The 22,497-nt window shown below is 41.3% G+C and overlaps 1 protein-coding gene across 1 annotated transcript in view; it reads right to left on the reverse strand.

Annotated features, from left to right (window-relative positions):
- The window catches only part of LOC129169155 (junctional adhesion molecule 3B-like), a 47,987-nt gene that overhangs the window by 14,738 nt on the left and 10,752 nt on the right, over nt 1-22,497 (reverse strand). The gene's annotated exons all lie outside the window — the stretch shown is intronic.

A 22,497-nucleotide genomic window follows, 5' to 3' on the forward strand; every position in this document is an offset into this window, starting at 1 on the left:
TGGGATGATCTTAACGTTCCGGCGCTCTTTGGCCTAGTTTTGTAACTGTTCATCTTCCATTTTTAGTCGTGTTGGTCAAACCATTGTGTGTGTGTGTCTGTGTGTGTTTGTTGAGGGTGGGGGAGTTGTTTCCATGCAGTGGATAATTGTGCACAGAGGCATGTGCTCTTTCAGGGCAAGCTCACCATGCCAGTAGTTCAACTGCCTGCCGAGCCCTTTTTTTCTCTCTTCCCTGCTCTGTGGGCCTGATGCCGCTGCCCATGTGGGCCTGATGGTTCAACAACACTGGCCGGGTGGAGGGCACCGCTGAATCATCCTGACAGCCATTAGTCCACAAATAAATCCATGCAAAATCTATGCCTGTTCTGGAATAATGTGAACCAAGACACACACTCCAAGAGCTTAGCTCACGCTCATGAACACTTTCAAAGACATGTCATGTCGTTCTGGGTCGCTCTCCAATGCGAGGTCTCTGACAACTCACGATAGGATTTGAAAACCGTGCTGCGTTTAATGACATTATGACTCGTCATATCGTATTATTAGTAGCTGTTGACCTGTGTAGCACATGAAATGGTTCAATGAGCAGAATAAGCCATGTTGTCATTGTTTACACAGTCAGGGAAAAAAATGATTAGACCACCCTTGTTTCTTCAGTATCTGGTTTGTTTTAATGCCTGATACAACTAAAGATACCTTTGATTGGACAAATGTAACAATGAGTTACATTTTTTGGCAGTACAATGCTACAGCTATTTATGTAAGAACTTAAGTGATGTTGGTTATTATCAAGAAAACCATGGAAGTTGCTAGATATCACCTCTTAAATGAAACTCTTATGGGCTATATTTGTTATCATCATTATAGTTGTCCAAACAAATGTACCTTTAGTTGTACCAGGCATTCAAATGGACCAATAAACTGAAGAAACAAGGGTGGTCTAATAATTTTTTCCATGACTGTATGTAGTGTCTTGGGCGATACGATATATACCATAATCCCTCGTTTATCGCGGTTATTCGGGTCCGGACCTGACCATGACACGTGAATTTCTGAGATGTAGGATTCCTTATTTAGAAGTGAAATATTTTCGTAGTAAGAGCAAAGACAACCTGTTCACGACCTCCTCCATGCAGGTTTTAACATTATTAGCGCCCTTTAGACATGAAATAACACCCCACAGTCACCTTTACGCTTATATGACCCAATACAGTAAATTAATTGGAGAAAAGAAGTCATTTAAGACATAAATAAAACTTATGCTCGTTTGTGTTGCAATAAATGTGTTCCAGACGAGTGAACAGGAAGTGACGGCAAGGTTTTTAATTTTGGACCTGTCAAGACTGTGGACATGCTTATGACCCCTTTTTATGTACAACACAAACCATATTTAGCGTAGAGTAGAGTAAAACAAACACAATCAATTCCTACATGAGAATTGTGTGTTTTCGTGTCATCCTGCTAGCTCCAGCTGCCTGAATACTTTGGCTTTCACCATGTCAAAATGGCAATGCTGTTAAAAAGGCCAATAAAACAACTGAGCTTTTGCATAAGGGTGTGGGCAGGATGTCATGATTCGTGGTGTGGCGGTTGAATGCTTGACCCCGGCATGCAGAGACACAGGCAGCGTGCAAATAAAACATTTTTTAATAGCACGAGCTGCTACAGGTACTCACAGCCGTGCAGAGAATGAACAACAAAAAGCGACAGAGGAAAGGGCTCTGTGAAAACACATCGGGTAGTTCTGGAGAGTAGTAACAGACAGGAAGAACGTTCAGGTGACAGCACGGGTGAGGATAACAAAGGCAATGAACCAGCACCGTCCACGTCACGACACCGGGCTTATGAACCCCACTGATTGAAATCGCAAACAGCCGCGCACAGATCCACTGGGCTGAAGCGGCTGCACACTACACAAAATAAGAGCACCAGACAGGAAGTCACTCTTCCTGTCCTGACACAGGATTCTGAACTCCAGGATTCTCCACTGACTTTATGTATAATGTGCAAAAATAACCAGTACTGTATTGTCCCGAGTATACACTAAGTCACCCTTTTTTTCATAGTTGATGATACAGTAGATGATACAGAGCATACCGAACACTTTTTGTCATGGAATACTTTCTAATTCTTCTGCTTCGGGTGTGTCTGTAAGTAATGTGTAACTTGTAACTTGTTTTTGTAATTTGTTACCTGTGTGGATTGAGAAATGTCATATCTTAGACAGCAATGTTGTTTATTAGGACGCTAATTATGTCGCGTTTAGAGACTGTAGCTGCTGTGTCAGCAACCGACTAATTAAATATGCACATATGAGGACTACAGCCTTAAAAAGTCAAAATCTGTGCTTAAATCTGTCTTCAATGCCATTTCCTGTCAGACGTTCACACTGTCATGACCTCCTGACGACAAAGGCAAAAAGGCTTTCTGTCTTTGAATGTGTCAGGACTGTTGAACGACACAAGCAAGGCCTTTTGCAACGCACCATTGCTGCCGAGGCTGTAGTAGGACGCAGTAAGAGGGTGGTTTTAAATTTCTTAAAAGATCCTAATGGTTATGGGACTAAAAGTAATGTGGCTGGCTATGTGACGCTGTTACAGAGGGGGCATCCCTCTTGCCTGTGCATTGATGGCTGGGTCTTTCAACAGGACAAAAATGCAGCTTTTAATAAATTTGGTGTGCCACTTACAATCTGGTTGCAATCCACAAATTGCACTAAATGCAAATACGAGTAACTTTGTTCAGGAGTGTATTCGAGGAAATACACAGACTAGGCTTGGCACCCATTTATTTCATTATTTGCAAAAATATGCCTTTTTAGCCTTTTGACAAAAGCCTGTGCATGTAAAGCATGTGACGGTGCCATAGCCAGAGATTGAGTTTCAAATGTACTGCATGTACACTGTAACTATATACCTCATCTAACTGGGCCAGGCATGCCAAGTGTTCAAAATATCAGAATATGCATGCTGTAACAGAATCCAAAGATGACAAAAAATGATTCCACGTGGTGCTATAACTTTCTACTGAACAAAGAACGTGGTTTCCTCTTTGGACTGAAAGAGCGTAGGGAGTTTTACCCCCTGTCCTCATCCCTAATTCGGCTGGTATTAGTACAGATTAGGTGCCTAAGTGAGCTTGACGCAGAGATAAAAAGCTTGAGAGGTCTGCCATGGAAACAGCTGTCCAGGAAAACACATCACAAAAGAATATGGTCACTGAACCCGTATTTCCAGCAAATAAACAGGAAGACTCTGTGTGATCCCATCGGGCATCCTTCAGGAAATTAAATGTGCCAAGTTGTACATACGGCTAATCCCACCTTAAGTCATTTAAGGATGCGGTCCTTATTAAAAAAACAAAATAGTCTTCTCTTGCTTATCTTATTTACAGAGCGCATGTCATGTCTGTGTCTACATGATCACATTTTTAATTTTCTGTGACTATGGTGCACGAAACAGCGATCGCATTAATTATACATGGCGTCTTCAATATGTGCAAGGGAGCGGACATGCTGTGGGTTTTCACTTTGTGCATTATTTTGCATCTACTTACCATCCTGTATTTAGTAGATCCCTGCCTATTTGTGGTTCTGCAATCACTCCCCACTATATTCTCATACTGTATTTCTTTGCTTTAAACTGTAAATACTTGGGGGTGTCACAAGACGACAAACGAGACCGGGTCCGCGAGAACCAGACGAGGCAAGATTTTAACATTCATTTTAGGAAAAGTACAATGAGAAAATATGACTGAACAAACTGAATAACCGAGTCATATCAGAAAAGGGGTAACAATGTCGATCACTGTTTTCCAAAGTCAAAGCTGATATGTGCTAATATCTTGTTGGGCCGAAAACACAAAAGATAATAGGTCTGCTTCCATGGGTGACTAGGGAAATAAGAAAAATATTCACATTTGAGAGGTTGAAATCAGAGGATATTTACATATTTAAATCAAAAAATTATTAATCGAATATCAACATAGTTGTTGATTAATTGATAAAGTTTTGCAGCTCTAGTTTCAAGTACAGAAGTATGCATTTTTAAGACTTTTTATTTGCAGTTTTTTTCCATTTGCCGGGGGTCTTCCAACATAACTCCCGTCAATAGCTGGGATCTACTAATAACTGGTTAGGAGCGGTCGTATTACAGTCATGATTGTGTCAGTGTTTGTCAGCCCTGCCTCCCCAGAGCTCTAAAACCTCGGGGAAACACTGATCTGGTCTCTTTATGGAGTGCCATCATCTTCTCGCAGCACTAATTAACTTTTAAGATGCAAACACGCCTGACTCTACTCTGCAGCAACATTTGTATATGCTCTGCAAACAACTCAGTGACAGTAATGGTAACAATCGCACTATGCTTCACGTCTAACTACTTCACTAGTGTGATAGATCACTCACACAGATGATTCAAGGAGACACTACTGTTTTTTGTTTTTTTTAATTATGATATGATTTCAGCGTGGTGATTTTGCAGTAAATTTGCTGCTTTAATGAAGTACCATCCTCATTACATCCAGTCTTAATTTACTGTCTTCTATAAACGCTTAACCTTAATGTTTGAACTGTCTGAAATGTCAAAGCTGAAGTTTCATACTATCTTCAGCTCAGCAATTGCTATTCCAGCCATGATTGGCTACGCTAACTATTGGCACCCAAGGCATCTCAGAAGGCATTCCATTTAAAAAGCAATGCCTTATCAATTATTACGGAGCAGTACACGTTTCTGACTGCAGACTATATAGTTGAGTATTCTTTTAATACCAGTGTTGCTAAGGTAGTCTTCAAGTCTGCAGCGAGTTGACACACCTACAAAAGACAATCGCTGACTCGGCTAAGTTCAGATGACTCCCAAGAAACTTGATGAAAGCTCATAAAGTGCTGACTGTGTTTTGTAAGCTAGGCGTTTCCCATCTTTCCTCCAGTGTGGGTGACACTTACTTTCCTGATCATGCCAGACTCATCCTGTCTCTTTGGAAGGAAATGTAACCCTATTTTCAGACCAACGGTGCAATATCACATCCAGTGAGTTTGGCCAGTATCGGACCATCGCTATCAGGAATGCAGTGATGTTCATGGCTGATGAGGCACTTTTTCAAAAACTTTAAATTCTTGTTAAATTGTTGTGCTGATCTGAGGTTGCTCATTAAGCAAATTACCAAGAAAAAAAAAAAGACAATACCTCGTTTTAGGAGAAAATATAGATTTCAAATGCCTGTGAATATCCTCATTCATCCAGCCCTTTGTATTCTCAGGGCATTCTTCGATCGCAACTGGACTGTTCAGTTTGTCAGACTAGATAGACAGCTAGGATAGGACTAGATAGGACAGCTCTAGTCTAGTTCATGCTCGGTGGGACACACACAAGTCAGACTAGATGGGACTGCTCTTGTCTGAGAGCCTGGTGTAAGATCCAATCTATTTACCCTTATGACTGTATCCTAACATTTCGATTTTATTCTCGTACAATGACTTCTTTTTTCTATTTTTTCCAAGTTTTCTTGATTAATTGTATTTTTAAAATGTGTCGAGGGACGCAAATGGCCCCTCCTGGTGTATAATAAATGTTTCTACAAAGATCATTTTGGCAACATACTGACAAAACAGAAACGGGCAGGGGTCATCCAACCCAGTTTATGTTGACTGCGCAGTCAGAGGGTTGGACGATTGGAATCATAACGAAAATACATTTAAACCACAGTTCAGTGGACAATTTCTTTTTGTGATGTCACGTCACTGTTTTGGCACTTTTCCCAGATCTTGACAGTGATTACAGATCTGTTTGCTGACACCACAGGCTTGAATACCGTTTGATGCAAGGAACTAACTAACTAACGAGTGCCAGTGATTGCCAATGTCCAAATTTAAAAGGTGTTGATTACCAAAGTTCATAATGGGCAGAAAAAGGGAGATACGGGAGGTAATCTTGACGTCGAATGACACGAGGAGGGTCTGACGTTTGCGAGGAGATTAACGACATGAGGAAGGAGAGCTCCGTAAATAGCAAGGAGCTAACGACGAAATAAATAAACAGCATGACGACATGAAATCCTTAATGAAACACATCAAGGAAGCGAAGACTAAAAATGCATCTCTTTGTAAACAATTTGATGGGTTGGAAGTCTGCCTCACCTGACCGCACCCCACTGCAGGAATGTTTCGGGATGACATTGTTTATTAGCACGGTATCAACATGGGTCCTCAGTGACCTATATTTGTGTTTATTTCCTTTTGTGTTTTTTTTGTGGACACAGCTGTGTGAGATTTGGCCGTCAACAAATCTGTGTCAAAAGTTGTTTTTTCTTAATCCTTCTTGCTGACCCTGCGATACAGCACAGAGTTTTCACTCTAATCTTAGTTTAATGTCCTTATAAGCCCCCCCCCCTTCAGGTTTTACATCACTGAATAATACAATAGGAATAGATGAGCTGGGTTGTTCTTGATGCCGGCACTGTGCAATAAATCCCTCCTTGTTCTGTTGTTCCCCATGGGAAACTGCACTGGTTTCCTGTGGTGCTGCGTGGTAAATCCAGAGAGGTGAGAACAGTGTCATAAATAGAAAGGTTCAATTAAGCAACCTAGTGGTATTCCCTGTGGAGCACCTCTGCTTCGTGCATACGCAGACTATTCCCACGCCCTTTCAGAAGAGCGAACATCAAAGTACACACACCCAGTTTCACTCTGATCAACCAGTTGCTGCGTTCACACTCCTGGCATTGCGAGTGCTGATTCCTCTCCCTTTATCTGCAGTGAAATGCTTTGCCGTTGTGACTAAATATGGAGCAGTGTGGGGTTTTATTATGTTTTAATCCACTATATTACTCCAGCTGAGTACAGTCAGTTCAATAGATGTACACAGAAGATTAATTTCCTCCACTTGTCCCACAAAAATCAGTGTTCATGTCAAAGGACCACCCTTTTGCAGTTCCCTGACGACCCGGTCGTATGAAGCGCTCACATCTCCAAGGCCGCGTCCTCCGATTGATATCCTTTTTTTTTTTTTAAATGACAACATGACATACTACACGTGTCTAAAAATGTCTGTCCTTGTTTGAGGATATCAAAGGGCAGAAGAGGTTTTACCGCCTTTTCAAAGGAGAGCATGTGCATCCACGCACACGTTGCAAGCCAGGTGCCTGTACGATGCAAATGAGCACATACGGCACATGCATAGCATACCCGATCATTTATTCGGCAACACACTCCCAAGATAACCCTCAGCAGGTCCTTAAAATGTGCTTTCACATTTGCCCTGACGATGAAAAATGTCAGCTTTTTGTAAAACTGTTCCGTATAGTTTGACTGATCTTTCAAGGCACACAGATTATTGTGTTCTATGGATATATAAGCATGTAGCCTACCATAAGAAAGATCAGGAAAAAAAATGTTTCTACCTTTTTGCGTTCTTTAGTAATCAGCAGAAGAACATAGGTAAGTTTCAGGAAAATATGCGTTCCTGGCTAGAAAAGGGAGAAAACCAGCTTTGTGTGAAAAGATACATTTCAAGCATAACTTTCACTTTGACACAAATATTTTTTGCTTTTGTGACAGCTCAAATATCTAAACAACTATACCAACATAAACAACACAATTAAGGGGTTGTTTTACATCAAAATTAAAATGTATGTACAAATTTAACACCATGAACTATTTACAATTTTCACATTTGGAACCGAACTATGTGTGTGCGTGTGTGTGTGCGTGCACGCGTTCCCTAAAATGCGTAACCTTCTGCACAACACACTCCTCCATGTTCTCTCGCTTCCTCCTTCCTGTCATGTGTGTTGTTTTCCGTCCACCTGATCTATGCCGAGCTCTTATCAAATGCACTTCTTCGTTTTTGTGGCCTACAATTGCTCTGAGGTGAAATCCATTAATGGGGATTTTTGCGACGTCACTGCTTTTTGCCTCTCGCGCAATAAAATGTACAAGACATATAAATACGTTGTTGGGATCGGGCGTTTGGTTTTATGACAACATAACTACCTCTCTGGTATTGACTGGGTGAAATATATCAAATGTTTTTTACAAAATTATGAATGAATAGAGGTGTATTTATTATGAAAATATAAATAATGAAAAAATATCTATGGACCCTTACTGTGAGATAAATCATTTTAGCTTTTAACTGTCACAGAAGTGTATGATATTCGCAAAACAAGGAAATGACGAGGTAGCTCAGTGATCCTGTGATGTACAATATGAATATATGGATTGTCTTGTGGGGCTCATTCCCACTATCCGTTCCATTTAAAGAATTTCTATACTATAAGTACACGCCACACCTTGCAGGCGAATGTTCTCATACAAACTACTTTACACTTTTTGACACTGCATACATGACTGCTCAGTTTACGGAGCACAAAAGGTGAATGCAGGCCTCCAGCATTTGGATGGCCAAAGTCGAAAAGAGGGTAGGATGAAACTGGGAGGAGGGAGGGAGGGAGTGAGCGTAAAAAAACCAACACACACACACACACACACACACACAAAAAATAGCGCTGTCAACAGTTAGTGCAAAGTGATAATGAAATAGCCTTGATGTTGATAAAGAAAAGACAACTCCCTTCCAAAACAAATGTGTTATTGTCGAGCGTTTTGTCTCTAATACCATGCTACATTTGTGAACAATTACTAAAATGGTCCTTCAAAAAACAATGCATAAGTAAGAAACGGGATCTCTACCTTGCAACAAGCAAAATTTAAAAAGTTCTTGCGTTCTTGCGTTCGCAAGTTGCTAATTTCCTTATACATTGCAGTTTATCAAAAATAAATTAATAAATGATCGCTGTTTCGTGGTTGAATGTGGTCTCTTATTAGTAAAGAAAAAATGCATATTTAAGCAAATTGCATATATTCATGGCATAAACGAAGCATTTTCAAGCATTAAAATGGCTAAATGAAGGAAAATACAAAGTATAAGGCATTCAACAGACGTGATATGAAGTAATACAGTGTCTCTGACTTGTGTGTGCCTTCAACAAGTGGGCCTGTGACGTCAGCTAGCTAGAGTTGACTGTTAGCTGAGTGCTCGCAGCAGGTTAGCAGTGTAGAGAGTGGCCGACAGCAGCTCCTGTGTGAATGTTCACTGCATGTGTCCTCTGCTTGTTAATAAAGCAATTGAAGTGCATCGTGAGTCTCTCCTTAACCTGGCAGTAAAGTAGTATTCTACACTGGTCTCTCGGTGTTAGTAACGTTACATCGACGAGACAACAGCCACCAGGTCAATGCTAACGTGCAAGTCTATCTTATCTTATTCATGTCTAAGATGGCTTATTTTTATTATTGTGTCTACTATATTGGGTAATACATGTGTAAAGGTGACTATAGGGGTGTTATTTCATGTCTACAGGGCTCTAATAATGGAAATAAAACATATTAGGAGGTCAAACAGGTTTCTATGCTCTAACTACGGAAATATTCCGATTATTAATATTGAATCTTACTTTGTGGAAATTCACTTATCGAGCCCAGGTCTGAAACCAATTAACTGAGATAAACAAGGGACAACTGTGCAGTGGAACCCGCTTAAGTTGTTACGTTGACAACCCGTTTATGTCGACCAACTCAGTAAGTCCATCGGGTTGTTCTTATTGCTAAAAAAAGTGCCTGCTTAAGTCGATATACATGGTCAACTGCTTTTCCTGACGTAACATTTATTATTATTTTCATTAAAAATGGGTCCACTATTGTCCATGTGTTGTACTGTTGTTAAGTTCATCATTATCGCTTTGCATCGTGAAACGACAGCACTGATATTACTACTGTCTTGCTACACAGCACACGGTGACTTCCTGTTCTGTGTGAAGTAAGCTTGAAAATAAAACCACAGCAGTATTAGCCTGGAAAATCCTTTATTATAAAAGTAAACGTGTAAACAACGGCTGGCTTTGATTCCGATTATGTGTGAGCCAATTTGAGAGCCAGATTGGCCCGACAAATTAATTCATCAGTCACATGGGGCTCACCGCCCCCAATGGTGATATGACTTAGACAGGGTCCCCACCTGTTCAAGTAGCTGCGGGAGAAAGTGAGTGAGACCTCACTCTTCTTCCACGTAAATAGTAACCTTGTGACACGACAACAGCTAGGGCAAGAGTTAAGGGCTGAGCTGGCAAAGAGAATGACCCCGGTGAGTATTTACCCCAGGTTGTATTGTCACAGCTGTGGTCCTCTTGTCTTCAACTTTCTTCTACACCTATTTTAACCCTTCAGTAGCAGGAATGGTAATGATAGTATGGAATTTTGTCTCCTGACTATAAAGACTCAATGACTGTGGGTACATTTAAATTGAGATAGGACAATGGGAAATTCAATACAAAGACAGACTCTTAAACTGTACTGGAGAAGAATGATTATTTGATGAAATTCCCTTGTGAATTCATCGTTTTTTTTTAATTAAATACTATTTTTAGTTTCCCAAAGGGGCTGCACAACGATTGCTGCAGTATGCGCTCTCCTTAACACGTTTGTGGCAATTTCAAGGATTTTGTGCAATGGGAGTCAATATTTTCGTAACCAATAGATTCCCCGTAGGAGGTTAAGAAGAAAGAGGGCGAGAATTTGGGCTATGGAAGTTCGTGGAGAGCTTGCTGTTTCCTGGAGCGTGCGAGTGGCAGGAGTGGTGGGACATTGCCGTGACGGACAGTTAAGAATAGTTTTCATATGGAAAGAACATTGCTGAGTACCTTCATCCAAGTCTTGCACGGTAAACCACGTCTTTCGGTCGGATATATGCAACCTGACCGTTCAGACTGCAGTCGATCGGCTACATATCAGATTTTTATCTACACACGAACGAGGCCTGAGACGCATCAGAAAAAAATCGGAATTGACCTACATTGTAAACACAGCTAATTTTCTGAAATATTTGGAGATAAAAGTCATCATGCAACGGTATTTAGATTGCTCATAAATCAGGACTAAACTAAATTTAAGAAGCACAAAGAAACATGAAGCCATGAAGCGCAAATAAATTGTATCATTTCTAGATGTCTAAATACAGGCTGAACTGTTGGTAACATGCTGGCCGGTGGTGGTGTTCTTCATATTTTTTGGGTGAAAAAAGAAAAAAGTGTCATTTGGAGCCCAGGAGGGATAATACCATTAATAGTTATAAGGCGCCTGCTGCTGCACCAAATGAAACCAACACCCGTGAGTAAATACCTTCATGTTTTGTTGTTAAATAAGGTTTCAAAACATGAGATAATGTCGCACATTTCTTATGACACAAACCAATAGGCTCCATTTTACCCGTGCACAAACACAGAGTGATAGATTTTGAAAATCTCCACTCTAAGATATTCCAAAAGCTCCAAAAAAAGTTTGCATGTGGACGAGAGGCCAAAACAGGCAGCAAAATAACATTTTTATCAGGATGACTTCCAACTGAACCAGGCAGCTTCTGATGTTGGTAACAGATGTATCCAAGTATCAACAAGTAATTCAAATGCCTTCTATATTATCCAGGTGTTGACTCACAAGGTGCTGCTTTCCCCCAGCAGGCCTCCTTGTGTATTCATTTATACCGCATTTACATACAACGTTACTGCAGGCTCTTATTCCGGGAGCCGGTTTAGGCCAGGCCAGCCCGCTTGCCTTACTGCTGGTGAGCCCTCTGTTCGCGGCAGGGTCAAATACTCGGCCGGAGCCAATGAGGTAAGTAGGGGGGAGGCGATGGTGTCACTGAATGCCTGGGAACCTGTCACTTTGTGTCAGTGTTAGCGTCTGTATGTGGCCCGCTCCCACTTTGACTTCCAGCAATTACGAGCTCACAAGCGTGGACACTGAGAAGGAAACTTTTACATTTCCACCATACACAAAGTGCAGAACTTGTTACTATTTAGGACATATATATATATATATATATGTATATATATATATATTATGAATATATGAAAAGCTACAAAAAAACAGAATTATTATATCTTGTTGCAAAGCGACTGTTGTATTTTTTCCCACTGTACACACTCACAACTCACAAGGTAAACAAACACAGAGCAACAGATGTGTAGAAACAGACATAGAATGTAGCTTGTAAATGTGCAGACTTTAGGCATATCAAACCTTTTAACCAGTGACTCTGCTCTAGCTTTATAGTTTGTTGTTGGACTGAACAGTTGATGTTGCAATCCATGAAGTCGACTCTGTAAGCGTCTCTCTCTGTCTGTCCACCGCACTGTACTTGTCAGGCCTCCTTAGCTGCTTTATTTGACACTGAATATCCAGGAGTTAACCTGTCTTTACAGTATGGCAATGTTACAGGTCTCCTGATGGTGGCCGTTAAAGGCACTGATTCATTTAACTGAATGTTGTCAAGAAATTGGGAAATTACTGAATTCTCAAGTGATATGCAAGTGATAAAGCACTGATTAATTAAATATTTTTTAATTGAATTTTCTCAACAAATTGGGGTGGGGGGGTTTAAATATCGACCCCAACCCGAAGCCTTATCTTATTTTCTTTTTTAAAGTACTGTATGTCTGAAACTATCGAAATGACTCCAATGGCTTCTGAATGAGAGACTCTGCGCTTTCTCGTGATATACGGGTCATTACGGTAATCATAGAGACCATGTCACGGAGGCTCCAGGAAAATGAGGCTTTCATAGAAAGCAGAGGGAGTGCGTCTGTGTACAGAGCACCTCCAGCCCCCGTGATGAAGAGGGTCAGAGAAGCAAGCTTTCTGTGACCAAGTTCTGCAGAAAAGTGATATTATATTTTATGGGTGTTTTTTTTACCATTTGATTTTATCTTTGGCCGTGTTGTCGTTTTGTTTTGTTTTTTTTGCTTGATTGCAAAACATGTCAAGGAGGTCGTCTGGGACAGTGTTTTATAGTTTATAGTTCATATTGTAAATCCCACATCCTTTATTCATGTACATTCTGTGTGTCTTTGGTAAAAACCTGTAAAATTAAATTCCGTTTAGAAGATGTTGAAAGTGTTCCTGACAAAAGGGACCCAAGCACATACAGAAGATTTGCTTTTAACCTCTTAAACACTGAGCTTGAGAGGCTTGCTAGAAAAAGACAAATCCACAATAAATAACATTTTTGTGCGCAAGGATGATCTTGATATCAAAGGGGAGGTTTTTATGGTTACTGTAGATGTGAAAATGTTGGGTCCTGTGATTTCCCATTTCAGGGCTTGTGATTTGCATTGGCTGATGTTTTTCTCAAATTGGTCTGGTCGAGCTTTTGGCTGCCGTTCTTCCAGTTAAGTGGATGTATTACAACCATGCTGCCCCACATACAGCGTCCAGCATTTCTCATTCATTTATTCATTTTTTTATGCCGCTTGTCCTCACCAGGGTCGTGGGGTCTGGCGTTTTTATAAGGTAAAAATAAAATTGGCATAACTCACAATGCAGCTCCACTGTCTGGCTGTATCTGCCGCATATCTTAAATACATTTTGAACAACATGAGAGCTCGTGTACACTCTTTAAACAGGCTTCCACTGTCTTTTACGTTACCAAATGATGCCAAAACTGTTTTCTGAAAATACTTAGCAAAAATCGATTTTCACAGAATGATCTTCAATGACAAAATGAAGCATTTAACAAGTCATGTGAAGCATCTTGGTGCTGAGCTTATCAGATCCTGGGTGCGGTATAAAAATAGTAGCGCTGTCACACTGCTTCACATGGTTCCAGCAGCCAACAACACCAATGGAGACCTTTGTTTTGTGACACAGTTTCAGACTGTAGGCGTGAATGAGCGCTTAATTAAGTAGAACAATGCTTAAATGGGTATTGGGACTGATTGCGCAATGGCCATTTACAATAAAAACTTAATTTACAGACCAAGAAATCTAGCCATGAGTGCCAGAGTTATAGTTATTGTTGTGCAACTCTAATATTACTCATGCAGCGCTGTGCTCCCACTAACCTTGCTGCTGGAATGCTGCCCTATTGATAATGTTGTTTAAAAACAAGCTGATTGACACAAACTCTTATTTGCTAGTCCTCAAGTCCAGTTTTAACGCTAATTAGGATAACTACAGAACTCTTATGGGAGCAGGTCAGCATAATGACCAAGTGATACTATATATAGACTATCAACACCAGAGAAGAGCCCCCACAGACTGGTAATTGGGGTCCGTAGGAAGCATAAGGTTTAAAGCCTCCACAGTGTTTCTGATCAATTTAATGATTAAAATAATTGGCTGCTTATTTTACATGCCCAGGTCTGCTGCTTGGATCGCCACATGTATTGGGGAGCCCCGTGGCATCTGCTCAGAGAACAACAGGAGTGGTTGGGAGGGGGTAATTCAACTCCCAGAAACAGTTTCTTAAGCTGCAGTCAAAGTTGAATTTCACGCTTGATTCAGGGGCTGCAACCAGGAAAAATCTGCACTAAATCACGCCGCACCGAAGGCCAGAATTAGCTCCTCACCACACTGCACAGATGGCATCACCCGCGCTCATTACAAATGCTTCACATTCTCGTCCTGGCTGCCCGACCCCTTTTTTAATCCTAATTAGGAATGCAATTTCCACGCGCGCCTTTTTTCAGCATGATGAAAATAAATGTTTGTGTGACTACTGCATAGGATTACGGGTAACGCTGCATCACTCCAAAATTTCACTGATTGGTACGGCATTTTAAAAGAGATCCCAAGAACAGTGTTTATTGTTTATATCTATAATGAACTGGTTACAGATTACTACATGGAGATAAATCGTTGGATAATACTCTGCTTCAACAGGCCACACACAGCAAAATCTCCCATCCGAGCCAATGTACCTACTAACACAAACACATTCTTTCCCTCAAACGTTCACCCTCTCCTAAAGCTGACTATCAGCACGTCACGGAACGGATTAAACAATAATTCCCGTCCAGCGTCATAAAGGTCTGGCGAGTTTCACATCTGCAGAAAACAGGCTATTCAAAATATTAACGTGGGTTTTTCGTTGAGCCCGGCAGTTTTTTCCGCCTGATAATGCCCTCTTTGGTCGGCACACTGACACAGAGGTTGGGGGGGGGGTTGCTGAGCCACTCTGCAGAGATCAGCGTTCGTTGTCGAGTGCGTGGACAGTGAGCGTACACAGCCCTGATGAGCCAACGCTCAACTGACAACTGAACAATAACACCACGGCACACAACAGAGACATGTTGACTTAGCAGGCCCAAATGGTTTAATCTGCCTCACTTCCTGCGTGCTTGAAGGACACACTGGAGGCTAAAATGAAAGGGTGCTTTTTGTTGTGTAGCCATTGGGGGCGCGGGGGGTACGCAACAACTTTTCACACAACTCTGCTGACTATTAATTCTGTATCCATTAGTTATGCATTCCTCCAACGATTCATGTCTTCATCAGATACATGGTTCAGTCATTGAATTTGGCAACATGGCCAGCTACCTTATACTGGTTCATTTCAAATAAATCTGAGCAAAGGTATTAAAGTGCTCATGACACCAAAACGAAAGGCGTATTTCCTATGTTAGATGTGTGCGCCAATGTTTTTTGCCAATAAAAAACTTAAAGAAAACTTAAAGAATTGGAAGTAGGGCTACGTCTAAGTACAGCTTCAAAATGCAAAAAAGTAATGGGAGTGAGACAAACATTTTTTCATCAGCTGTTCATCAGCTGATTAAAGTTGAAGGCCACAGCCTTTAAAAGCCAAAATCTTGGCCACAATGCGGATTCAATGTCATTTTCTGTCTAGTATTCACGCAAATCGAGGCAAAATTGAGGCGTGAATGTTCAACGTTAACCAAAAAACACGCTAACTGGAGTGAACGCCAACTAGAGTTCCACTGTATCTTTCTAAGATTATTTTTAAAATATTATTTGCTTCTTTGACAGAACTAGGCAACCTATTCCACTGAGTAGCAGTTATATGCACTCCTGATCAAAATTTTAGTTGCAAAATTGTAAGAATTTACATTTTGCACTGTTGGATCTTAAGGAGGTTCTAAGTGGAGCTTCAAAATGCAAAAAGAAGAAATTAGTACCAAGTGATTGCAAACAAAGTGAAATAGGCTGTTGATCAGCTCATGGCGCACTGCCATGGCAAAATAAAAGCCACCACAGCTTGAAAATGAGGGTTTTTTTTTACTTGAAAACAATGTTCAGTCATATATTGTATGAATGGACATGTATGTCATACAGATAAATATATAACTTCTTATTTACGCGCATACTGACCACAGTTAGTTAAAAAATCATTTAAAATATGATAAAAATGTTTCACTACGCTTTATTTCAATAAACATGCACTGCAATCGCCTGTCTGTCCTGTTGGCACTTGCGCATGTATGACCAGATTAAAGTACGCGACCCGTCTTGTGCTGACTTTCACTTATCGTGAGAATGAACAATAGTCCGGCAAATGTGGAGTCAATTGACGACAGCCAGCTTGTCACAGGCTAAGCCTATCCATGCCAGTGTGTGTGACGGCTCACGTTTCAATCTCATTCGACTTTCTGGCATCTTTGTTTACACATTTTGCCTATTACATTGTCTGTACTCACTCAACATCGAGCTATGTATCTGTCAACCATTATATTATATTATTATATATTTATTAGGGATGCTCTGATCGATTGGCCACCGATCTGTATCTGATTTCCGTGACAAAGCATGTGATCGGCACACGCCGATAAATGCCTTTCAACACCGATCACAAAAGTCGACTATTGCAGCCTATACAGCCTGTAGCGATCGCGCCCCGCCCATTTTCTTTCACACTGCATAGGCGTGCCACACCCAAAACAAACATGTCTGCCCTGTGGTCCTCACCTGCTGTTTGTGAGAGTGATATCAATTTTGCACCCTGCAAAACATGCCACGAAAAATATCTGGCACGTTAACAAGCTTTGATTTAATACGCATTTGAAAAACAAACACTTGATGGAGCATGGTGAGTTTTCAAGGCTCACAATGTGATCATCAGTCAAACGGCAGCTAATGTAGCCAAAATGCTGAACACTCGCCCGTATGTGCGTGACAGTCAGAAGTCTGGAGCAAATAACCCGAAAAATAATTCATTGGACTAGATGGTGGAAGACACCGGGTTTGCCAACTGCTTTCTCACTTGGAACTCTCTCACTAGGAGTCCCGCTAGAGCTCCATCAGACAATGCACTCTCACATCCAAACTCTCCCTAAAGAAGGCGTCTCATCCTCTGTAACTTCCACGAGTGATACATGTTTTCTTTAAAAAGGCAATTATGTTTTTGTCTAAATGACGGTGATTCTATGGTTCTAGTTTTCATATCATACAGCCAGTAGCAGGGGTGCAACCAGGAATTCTGGGCCCCGTGAAAAAAAAAGTTTCATTTTGTTTGTTACGGTTATTTATATCGACAATGTGAAGTTCAGTGGAAACTTGCTGAGTTTGTGAGAAAACAAATTAAGCTGATCAGTATGGCCGAGAACAGTTGAATGGGTCAAACAAGAGATTGTGGAGGCAAGCTCTGACCTACTTGTTGTGTAATGTTGTGGGAAGCAGTTCTGAGGGTTTCAATGTTCCTTACTAAGCACTCGTGAGAAGTGAGAGGAGTGAAGAATGGGAGGTCACCAAAAACGAGTAACTGTGTGGGAAGACTGGCCACAGGTGACGTGAGCTTTGACAGGCAGGCGTGGCTTCCGAGGCCGAGGGTCATTCAAGCTCCCGCTTTGTCAACTCGTGACTGTACATGGACAAAGGGCGTAAAAATTCCCAAAGTGGCAACTTTTTCTTCAGCATAACATACGGACAAAAAAAACGACTGACAGTCGCAATCACCAGTAATAAATGTGATCTGAAATTCCACTCTGAAAGACAGAACTGCGACTGATGACCTACTCTTCTCGAAAGACAGCTGATCTTGAACATTTTTCCTGCCACGTCAAATTTGATTGAGATGTCAAAATGGGCCGTTCCCAAGCGAGCAGGCGGCTCAAACAGACAGCAAGTATGCATGCAAAGGCAGACCTGGGCCTTAAATATTAAATAGTTTGTGCAGGCTTGCTGGGTTGTGGGACTGGGAATGTAACTTCAGCAACAGCTGGGGAGGGAAACCATCTGAGGCCTCTACTGCTGCACACCAACCCACCAACCCCCCCGGAAAGCCACCACTCTTGGAGCCACGCTTCCATCACCTGCTCAGGATGGAATCCTTGATGGGTTTCCGTGGGAAATACCAGACTCAACAAGCATCAGACAGCCAAAGTGCCACCCAGACGGTTTCTCGTCTGTGACGTAAACTGTGCCGCCATGCGCACGGTTCGCCAAGAAGCAGTGATGCAGTGTTTACAACAAACTGGTCAGGGAAAACAATGGACACGTTACATGGCCCAAATAAGAGGACAGCTGGCAACGCTGGTCACCTGCTGTCTTTGCTTGTGCCAAACATAACTGTCTTCTAGAATGCGATGGCAAGCATGTGCTACCCTGAAGATTTGGGGTAGAAAAGGTATAGGGCCCGATGATTTCCGCCTTGACTGAATCGCAGAATTGGCCAATAAAATTTGACTTTACTGTTAAAATCTCACAGAATCTCACAGAAATTTGACATATTGTCAATGAAATGCTGTCATCGTGAGGAGAAGGAATGTTTGTGTGGGGAAGTATAGTTGTTCGGGGTGGGCAGACCAATCCAAAAATAGACAGTATCAATAACAAGGTCTTAAATTTGATGTCGACTTAAGCAGGCACTTTTTAGTAATAAGAAGAACAACCCGGTGGACCGGCACTTGATGAGTTATATTGCTGAGACATAGAAGGGTTGTCGACACAAACGGGACCGACTTAAGCCCGTCACACTGTATTAGAATGGATCTTTTAGAACTGACAGTGTAAAAGAATACACATTTTGACACTTCAATTGCAGTGTAAATACAACATTCTGTGAGTATGAATAAAGTTGGCTTGGCTGTACTGGAAATAAACATAGTAAAAGCATTAGTCACATTGCGCAGAATATTCTATGAATCAGTCAACTAATCAAGCTGATGGCCCTGGCGAGGCGTATTCAGACTGCACAGAATTCTTTGGGAGTGTGCTCAACAGACCCATCCCTGATTAGCTATGACGAGCACTGAAAAGCAAAAAGCCGAGCTCAAGCTTCTGAGAAGCATCAGTGACTTCAGCTGTGACTCGGGCCTTCAGTTGTGGATCCCAGCAGATCATGGCTGCCCCTCCCTCTCAGCCCCCGTCTGAGCAGCTGATTGAAAATTACCGCAATCAAAGGACGTGTCACACGAACGCAAACATGCAAACGGTCACTCTGCTCTGCATGACTGAGCCTTGGCAAGATAAGAGTGTGGAGATTCCTGACACAAAGCTGGATGGAAGCCTTTTAGAGACACCTATCAGAAGCAAAGATGTGCAGGTTCTCTATGAAAGTCAGCTGGAAAGCGCATGCTCGTCCTCATTAGGGTGGCGGGTCTCGCAGGGCCTCGTGAAGCACAGCACACGATCACTGCTCCAGCTAAAAGCAGTATGGGTGGAAGAAAAAGTGAGGACTTTGAGGTGGAGAGCAGAGATTGCAGGCCCGTTTTCTCTCTTATTCACATGCCACAAAGAGCACATCATCATGAGCCATGGGCGGGCTCACAGTCTTTAACCTTTCGACTACGTCAGCTGTGTCCAAAGTGGTCACTTTCGGCCTGCAGCACTTTTTATGGGCCCTCCGCATATTGTAAAAATAAAATGAATTCACTATTAATGATATACATTAGATAGTACACTCTTGTGGATGTTTTTTTCAGATATCTTAGCATATATTAACCTATATTGGATTGGTTGTAGCATCTTTAATGTATAAAATGTATGAAAGAGGCACCCAGCATCCAGAATGACTTTGTTTATTATGCTTTCTGCTAGGCGTGTCCCGAGTCACAGTTTTTGGCTTCCGATCCGAGCCGATTTTTTTTAATAGTCTTGGCAATCCGATCCGATACCGATTGTTTACCGATCGTTACAAACATGAATTTGTGGAATTGAATATGGTTATGAAAATAGCACTTCAAAGCATGGAAAATAATGCAACCAAAGCATTGCTGAGTTTACTTTTTTATTGTACAGCATGGCTTTTGTAACAAACCTCTGAGTCAGGTCCCTCGTCCAATAAATAGAAGAGCAGATAAAATTGGAAAAAATGGGCGTGCAAAAAATAATCATTTGGTTATAGATCAATTTGTGGTGTGATTTAGAATATTGGCCAATTTTGTCTAGTAATTAAGAAATGGATGTAGTTTAGCTAACTTTTCTAAAGGGATGTCAGCTTCAGCACATTTTGCTGCCAAATCTTCATCAAACTGTAATGCCCGTGCTTGTGATTAAGGAAGATGCAGTCACAGATGTAATTCCAATCGTGTTATTAATGTAACGTATTGTAATGAGACCCTTATTTTGTTTATAGAATTATGTGACAAAGAACAGTCTTATGTCCCTGCAGTGATTCCGCCACCTGAGCATTACAGTAGAGAAATGTCTTGTAAACAAAAAATAAGAGTGATAGGAGTGTGAAGGTGACTATGGGGGTGTTATTTAATGTCTACAAGGGCTCTAATAATGGTAAAAAGTGTATTTAGAAAGTCATAAAGAGGTGTTCTATTCTCTTAACTATGAAAATATTTCATTTATTAATACTTAATCCTACTTGGCGGAAATTCACTTATGGTGGCCGAGTCTTGAAGCAATTAACCATGATAAACGAGGGACGACTGTATAATATGAGTTGTTAAACTACCGACAGTAACATAAATATTACGAAAATGTAACTTATACGTTCAAATGTGTTGAAATACTTGTGGCGAGTCGCTTGTTTTACTGAAACAACAGTGGTTTTTATGTGGATGTATCCATTAAAGAGGAAACAGCAAAGATTAGAATGGGCTCATTTTGAGAATGACTCAACAGGACATGAGGTTTAATGTTTTGGAACTGTTTTAAAACAATTAAACACAAAAATAAAGCAGGACAAAAGTTCAGGAAATCCCTTTACACAAATGGGCTTTAGAATGTTCACAGTTTCAGGGCTGGTTCCTTCTTCCTGCTTTTCCACTTTTAAGTATATATAAACCGTGTCATCTTGCGTTATCTATGACAGTGATGACGAATGATACACTGATAAACACAGGCTGGTGAAATCCACCCAAATAGCTGTCCCCTTCACTTTTGGTTTCTATGACACAGAGAGCAAGCAGACCCACATGCAAAGCCCCGCATTCTATTGGAGCTCAGACAGAGGCCAGCCACCATGCTACAAACGCGTCGCCTATGTCTGGCATCCTGACAACTATTTGAGGCACTTACTTACCCCAAAGTATGCCCTCACACACACACACACACACACACACACACACACACACACACACACACACATGTGGCAACAGCCCTGCATGTCCTGCATTTGAGCTTCTCCTCGTGCATGACTCCCGGCAAAGACTTAAAAAGCATGGGGACCATGAGGACACAGGTGATGTTTTCTGACACAATCGATTCAAGTGGCTAGATAACAACAATTTCATCTCTCTTATTCAACAAGTCTCTGACGAGCAGTCGCTTGAAGGGCTGGCACGCTGATCATGTGCTCCTGATCCATATCGCAATAAGGATTTATGTCACGACACATTCTGTGGCATATAAACGATAATGCAAACATTTCAGAAGCGGTTACTTTGGCCCCAAGGAAAGCCAAACCGTTAATATAGAATTTTTTTGAGTACCTTTATTGTGCAAAACTGTAGTTATGCAACATAATGTTGTAGATAAATTTCAACACAAGAAAATTAAAGTATTGGCTGCAGAGACTTACAAAAAAAAGCCTCAAGTACAGTCGTCCCTAAACACTTTGTGGTCCGCGAAACTGTTTCATAGTAGAAAACAGCCTATTATTGGTCAGAAAATGTGCATACTGAACCAAATTTTACTAATTTTTTGCCTAAATTCAGCATTTTCAAGCACAAAAATGGCTAAACAAACTAAAATACAAATATAACCCAGCGCCGCACTTCAGCCTCCTTGTTGCGGCTCTGTGATTTTTTACAAAAACAATTTTAACACCAAAGCAGAGGAAATATGTGTTTTCAAAAAGAGTATGAAACATCTGACTCGCCGCTAGACCGTGAATGCATCTACACTGCGTTCTGACTGCTGATTGGATGAGCAAGGTGGATAGGGTCAGTTTGTTCAGTCAGTGAGACACGAAAAAGACGTCTTGACAGTGTGCTACACCCGTGGTCAGCTATCGATTACCATGAATACGTCCCTAAAAAAAACATCAGAAAATAGAGAGTTGAATTCTGAATGGATATATTCCGTTGCCTTAACTGCCGATGACGCTGGCTTACCCACCCGTGTGCTCGACATGTGGTGAGAAATGAGCAAACAAGAGAAAAAGTAACATTGAAAGACATTTTCCAAACAAGCACTCCGCTTTTTCTGAAAAGTACCCAACTGAAGATGGCGATTTCGGAGCTTCTGCGGAAGGTTGAGCAGAGCAAACATACTTCCAAGAAGTGGATGAAGGTTCCAAACGGAGCTACAGCTGCTCGCGT

Source organism: Dunckerocampus dactyliophorus, chromosome 16, assembly GCF_027744805.1.
Source record: "Dunckerocampus dactyliophorus isolate RoL2022-P2 chromosome 16, RoL_Ddac_1.1, whole genome shotgun sequence".
Taxonomy (NCBI): domain Eukaryota; kingdom Metazoa; phylum Chordata; class Actinopteri; order Syngnathiformes; family Syngnathidae; genus Dunckerocampus; species Dunckerocampus dactyliophorus.